The following is a 5822-nucleotide window of genomic DNA, read 5'->3' as shown; positions in this document are numbered from 1 at the left end:
TTACAGTTTAGATCACACTCAATAAACACTCCAATTAAAATATTGCTTGTGAGGTTTGTTTTTAATCATTTAACTTGTTACTAAAATTTAGTCCTAATGATACATTTTGAATATTCGGCAGGAGCTATAATGCCGCCATAAATATTTAATTAATGGTTGTGTTGTCCAAGCAATAGTTTTAAGTGGTTATACAATTTCCCAATAATTAACATGTCATAGTTTACTTTGCCCACTGTTTTCTCCTAAATGTACAAATCTTGTCCTCCATTGTCTTTTGAAATATGTAACAAGCTTAAGAGAATTTGGACACAAAATTTATTCTGTATTGGATGATGATAACATTTGGCAGAAAATGCTAGTCAATGTTCCCAAAATATTGTGACCAGCAATGCTTGGGTTTGCATTTGCCTTCTGTTGAATTTCCCTTTTGTGGGTATTTTTATTAATGTGCAGTTCTTTAACTAATAGAAACCTCTATTTTATATTTGAAAACAAGTATATAATTTGTCATAACGCTCTATTCTCTGAATTTGACCTTATTGCTACCTTTCAAATCTTTCTAGAATTTACTTGTATGCAAACTAAGAATATACTTAGCCTTCTCTTCTGCTTCTTAGTTCTTTTCTAAATAGCATATATCCTGTTATATCTTTCTGGTTGTTTTTTTTTTTTTTCAGTTCAAGGTTTTCCAAAATTGGTATATAGAGAGCATGCTTGCAACATGTTGTTCACCACTGAATGTGTGCACCATAAATTAGTTAACTACGAGTGATTAATCTTTCTCCTTTTCTTTCTCCCTGCTGTTCCTGTGGAATTGCAGCAACCCCCGGAGGCTGCTAGACCAACACTGTTTTCCCAAGGTGCTCTCGCAGCCATCCTGCCTGTTTGATACCAGAGCTTTGTTGAAATGAAACCCGTCTTGAGACATTCTTGTGGCCAGGGACGTTCTGGAAGGATATTTGGTACAGGAGTTGAAGAGAGCATTCCCTAACTTGCTGTGAAATGTGGGCTCGGCTGTAAAGAGGGATTTCCGAGGGATTGCTTTCTACCTGGAAAAGAAAGAAGAAAGTCACTGTGCCTGAGTAGGTATCAGAGTGAAGATCACATCAGTCTTTTTATCATTAAGCTTGCAAGATTAATAGATGGGAAACCAGAGACGAACATTAATGGTTATTAGAGACAGCTGCTTTTTCATATTCCAACTTTTAATTATTGCAAAAGACTGTTGTTTTCTGCTTTCAATATGAAATGAATCCATTTTGTCATAACATTTGGTGGTCATGTTAAATAGCTATGTGTTAAAGCATCTACTTGGGGCATCCGCCTACTAGGCAGCATTATTTACTCATATGCTTTTTTATTATATAATAATAATAATTATTATATAATCATATAGCATGTATATGTTATATATGATTATATATTTTATTATATCAATTCTAATTGGTTTATTATAATTGTAATTTATTAAATCTTAGTATTTAGAAAATATATCATGTTCACCTTCACATTTCAGTAGTAACAAAAAGTTTTTAACTCACAGTTTTAATTCATTTTTATCACTTGAAGTTTTACTTTTAGACATTTCATGTTTACTCTTAAGTCAATGTGAAGGCTGGCTTTTTTATTCTCAAATGAAGAATGAAGATCCAGTTTATTCAAGTTATAAGTAATAATCATGTGATAGCTTTCAGAACATTGTAACATGGTGTAAACAACAGGGATTTTGTTTTAAATTCTTGGGAATTCCACGTTTTTAGTAAAATTATTAGTTGCTTTGAAACAATCTTCCTGTGTGATGCCCACTGGCCTCTTTTGTGCTGGCTAGAGATGAACATCACCACTCTAGGCTCAGATAATCAATTTTAATTATATTATATGCTTCAAATATATTTATATATATATTTGAAGGCAAAAGGAAAGTGTCTTCATCGTAAGAAACTGGAAGGTTCAGAGGTTCGAACTTGACACTGCATATCGCTCTGCGATTTACAGAGCGTAGGGGTTAGAGGTTCTAACTTGGGAACTAGACTAGAGCTGGTCAGTCAGCAGAGGCCAAGGATGACGGGAGTCTCAGAGTAAAATGAGGTCCAAAGCTAAATCATGGGAGCTTTGCCTCACAGTGAAGGGAAGCACAAAGAGGAACTCGAAAGGCACTGGGATGGTGTGGAGGGACAATTGGAGAGGCCCAGGCGAAATGGCGACAAGAGAGTATATTACAGAAGAAACACGTTTAAAAGGCATTGCTTTGGGGTCAGAGAGCTAGTCCAGCATGATGATCCATAAGTTGGAAGAGACAACCGACTCCTACAAGTTGTCCCGCAGCCTCCATGTGTGTGACCCTCAGCATACACGGAGTAAATAGTAAAGGACTGAAATGTTTATACTTACTTTTAACTAATAATTTTTTTAAAGAGTTTATCTTACTTTCTGAGAAGGTGGAGGCTGGTTTTCAGAATTAACTCCACCAAATTCAGAATGGAAAAATTAACCTCAATACTTTGGCTCTTGTCATCGTCTTTCTTACAAAACAAGAGCCACAGAAAGGACCAGCTCAGGCAAAGCATGCATCTTCGTCCCAGAAGCAGATATAATAACATATAATATAATATAAATAGTATAATAAACATGTTCCTTTCCTGGAGTCTGTTCTGCTGGACCCTGATTAATGACATATCTACACTAAGCTGGGAGGTAGAAAGAATCTGAAATTCTGATGGCTAAATTGTAAGCAGTTTTCAATGAGCTTCATGTTGAACAGTGCATCAAATACCCTTTTCCAGTAGATTCTCAGCATCATGAACTCACTGGGTAAGAGGTCTCTTGACGTTATCACTACAAATGTATTTCAGCATATCTGTGGGTTAGGAGTGCACCACCATTCTCTATCTATGACACAGTAGTAAAAGGGAAGCTGGACTCAAGCTTTGTCCAGACTCTAGAGATTTACTAATCACCTCTTGAGGAAACCAAGATAGTTATTGCGTCTTTCATGGCCCTAATCGCTTGGAACAGTCCTTAACTCACAGTGATAAATACCTGAGGCTTGCGTCTCACTTTCCTTCAGAGCACGGATTGCCTAAGGTTGTTAGAAGCGGCATATCCTCTGTCCATACTGTCCCTGGAAGATTTCCGGAAGTCACTGCAAAGAGAGGACTTGTGATTCATCTCAGGACGAACACTAGCGGATGGGGTAACCACTGACACCTCACTAAAACCCACCACAGACCTTGTAGCAAATGGCTAGTCTTAACATCAAACCAGTCTTTTTGTGAAGTTCCAAAGGTTTCAAAAGAGCAAATGTTAGTGTGGACAACTACATTCCTGAAGTAACCACAGACTCTCCTTATTAGGAGATGAACCTCTGCAACCCCCGAGGAACATTCCAAGGAAAATAAGACAAACTTCAGGTAGAGCAGGTCAAAAATTTTGGAAAGTGGATCTCTAGTCTCATTTTCCACAGCCAGGCAATGGAGTTGAGTTTGCCAGCGTGGACCTTAGTGAGCCCTGGCGAGATGGCATGCTAGTCTCCGTTGCCGGGCATTTTCTGCCAGTTGCAGAAGTCAGTTCCAAGGTGCTGTCAAATCTCTGTTCTTTTTCATGGATAAGGCCCAGGTTGAACAACAACGCTATATAATTTGCTATTCCATAAAAATGAAACTTTTCCTTCTTTCCTTCTTTTACATAGGTATAATCACACCCTTATTTTCCAAGTTGGTTCCTAAGTTGCAAAAGTAAAATGAACAGAATTGTGATGGACAAAATATACTCCCTGGCCCGTGTTCCCACCAAAGGTCACAAGGACGCCGGCTTCCAGGTTGCCACCGGAGACCATGCTGGAGTCCAAGGGACATGCAGCTGCCAGGGCCATGCCAACCTAAGTGGCCTGTAGTGCCACGTGTGGCCTTGGAGTCGTCTGGGCCTGCATTGCTGCTGAGGGCCGTGTCTGGATCCGTGGCCCACCACAGCCAGGGGCCACACTGATGTCTGGGGATCGGGTTACCACCAAAAGCAGTACAGATGTCTGGGTTTGGGCCAACACCCGAGGCCATGTTGGTGCTGGAGGATCATGCTGCCATTGGCCATGCAAATGAAGGTGACCTGCACTGCCACCTGGGGCCATGTCTGGGTCCGGTGCTCAGCTGCAGCCAGGGTTTGTTCTGAGGTCTGTGGCTCCTGTTGCCATTAGGGGCTGTTCAACTTTTTGGGTTCTCTACAGCCACCTGGGACCATGTTGGAATCCGAGGACCATGTTGCTGCTGGGCCCATTCCAATCTGAGAGGTATATGCTGCCACCCAGGCCCGTGGTGACTTTCAGGCCCAAACTGCTGCTGGTGGTCATGTCTGGTTCCATGATCCTGTCACAGCTGGGGTCTGTGTTGATGTCCGTTGCTTATGTTATCACAAGAGCCCATGCAAACCATGTGTTGAACCATGAGTTGAAGTACAAGGGCCTCATGGAGCTGGTCCTACCCCTCACTCGTCTGAGGAGAGCTGCCTTCGCTTTCTTGGAGAGCTGACCCCATCCTTTGGTGGCCCTGGGATTATGGACCCCAGTGACCCCAGCACAGGAAAGCTGACCCCACTCGCATTAAGAGATTGGCTCCCCACACTTGGGAAAGATGGCCCCACCCTTCACCACAGGTGTGGGAGAGTAGGTCCCCCAGCTGGGACTGAGCGATTCAGCAGTCACCCAGGTACACAAAGGAGGAAGAGTGGTGTGAGTGAGCCTGAAAAGCTAACAGGAGGGTGGAGGGGAGAGGAGATACATAATTTATGGCTATGAGGAGGAAACCAAGTCTGTCCAAATAACACCCAGGCTAGTCGCAGGGAAATACTTGGATTCAAAGATAATGACGTGGGGCTCAGTCTGGGTCACAAAGGCCCATCTGCCCCCCACCCCCAGGAACCCATCTCGGAAGAGGTTCTGCAACAGTACTTGTCCCCTTCAGATAGTTGCTTTACATGTGAGAAAATTAGCTATTAAACAGTGGGTATCGACCTGGGTGATAGACTTTGCTGGCCCAGATGCCAAGATCATGATGCCAGGGTCAACCTGAAGGTCTGTTGCATTTGTTTCGAAGATACTTTGAGAAAACTGTAGAATGGTGGTTTGCATAAAAATCTGGAAGTCGTTATTAACTTTCTGTATTGACTTTCCATCACTATAACAAAGCATATGACACAGACTACTTAAGAAATAAAAGATGAGTTCATTTGAGCTCTAGCTCAAGTCCAAGGTCAGCTGAACTAACTTGGGCCTTAGGAGAATCCATGCTGACAGGAACATGCATTTGTGCATTGGACAGTGAGAGAGGGAGGACAGACAAGAAGGTGGAGGAAAGGGAGAAGAAGGGGTGTGAGGAGGACTGGGGAAAGGAGAGCGAGGGAGGGACAAAGGGAAAGAGTGAGGAGGATATGAATTATCACCCACAACCCCATGGAATGAACAGCATGCTCCCTACCCGTACAGACCTAAGAGCCTGCCACTGAGTTCTACCCTTCGAAGGCCACAACACTACACAGCACCACCCCCAGGGAACCAGGCCCTTGGAGTACATTTTGTACACCAGCTATAGCAGCCACTAAACCTGGTTCTGACTCGTCCTTGAGTACCATCCTTCTATTCTGTCACAATGGTCCCCTCTGGCCAGGTGTAGAAACCCCCAGGGTTCTCTCCTCACCCTCTCCACGTGATCCTGCCTTCTCCTCTGAGCAGCTGCTTTCTTTCTCAAGTTGGTTTCTGGCTTTAATTTGTCCCTTAAATTGAAAGCAAAATTTGAATGAAAGTTGAAGTTTTTTTTTTTTCTTTCAGAAATTTC

General features: G+C 42.5%; 1 long non-coding RNA gene across 1 annotated transcript; it reads right to left on the bottom strand.

The window, feature by feature from the left end:
* Positions 1–923: 923 nt before the first annotated feature.
* Positions 924–5822, bottom strand: LOC126510722 (uncharacterized). Its single transcript, XR_007594472.1, has 3 exons — positions 5685–5822; positions 3040–3142; positions 924–1049 (listed from the first exon to the last, which is right to left on the bottom strand). It is a non-coding gene; the product is annotated as an uncharacterized lncRNA (long non-coding RNA).

The sequence above is a fragment of the Alexandromys fortis genome, unplaced genomic scaffold (assembly GCF_014885135.2).
Source record: "Alexandromys fortis isolate MF-2015 unplaced genomic scaffold, M_Fortis_MF-2015_v1.1 scaffold_64, whole genome shotgun sequence".
Classification (NCBI taxonomy): Eukaryota; Metazoa; Chordata; class Mammalia; order Rodentia; family Cricetidae; genus Alexandromys; species Alexandromys fortis.
This window is presented reverse-complemented; position numbering and strand designations above follow the sequence as displayed.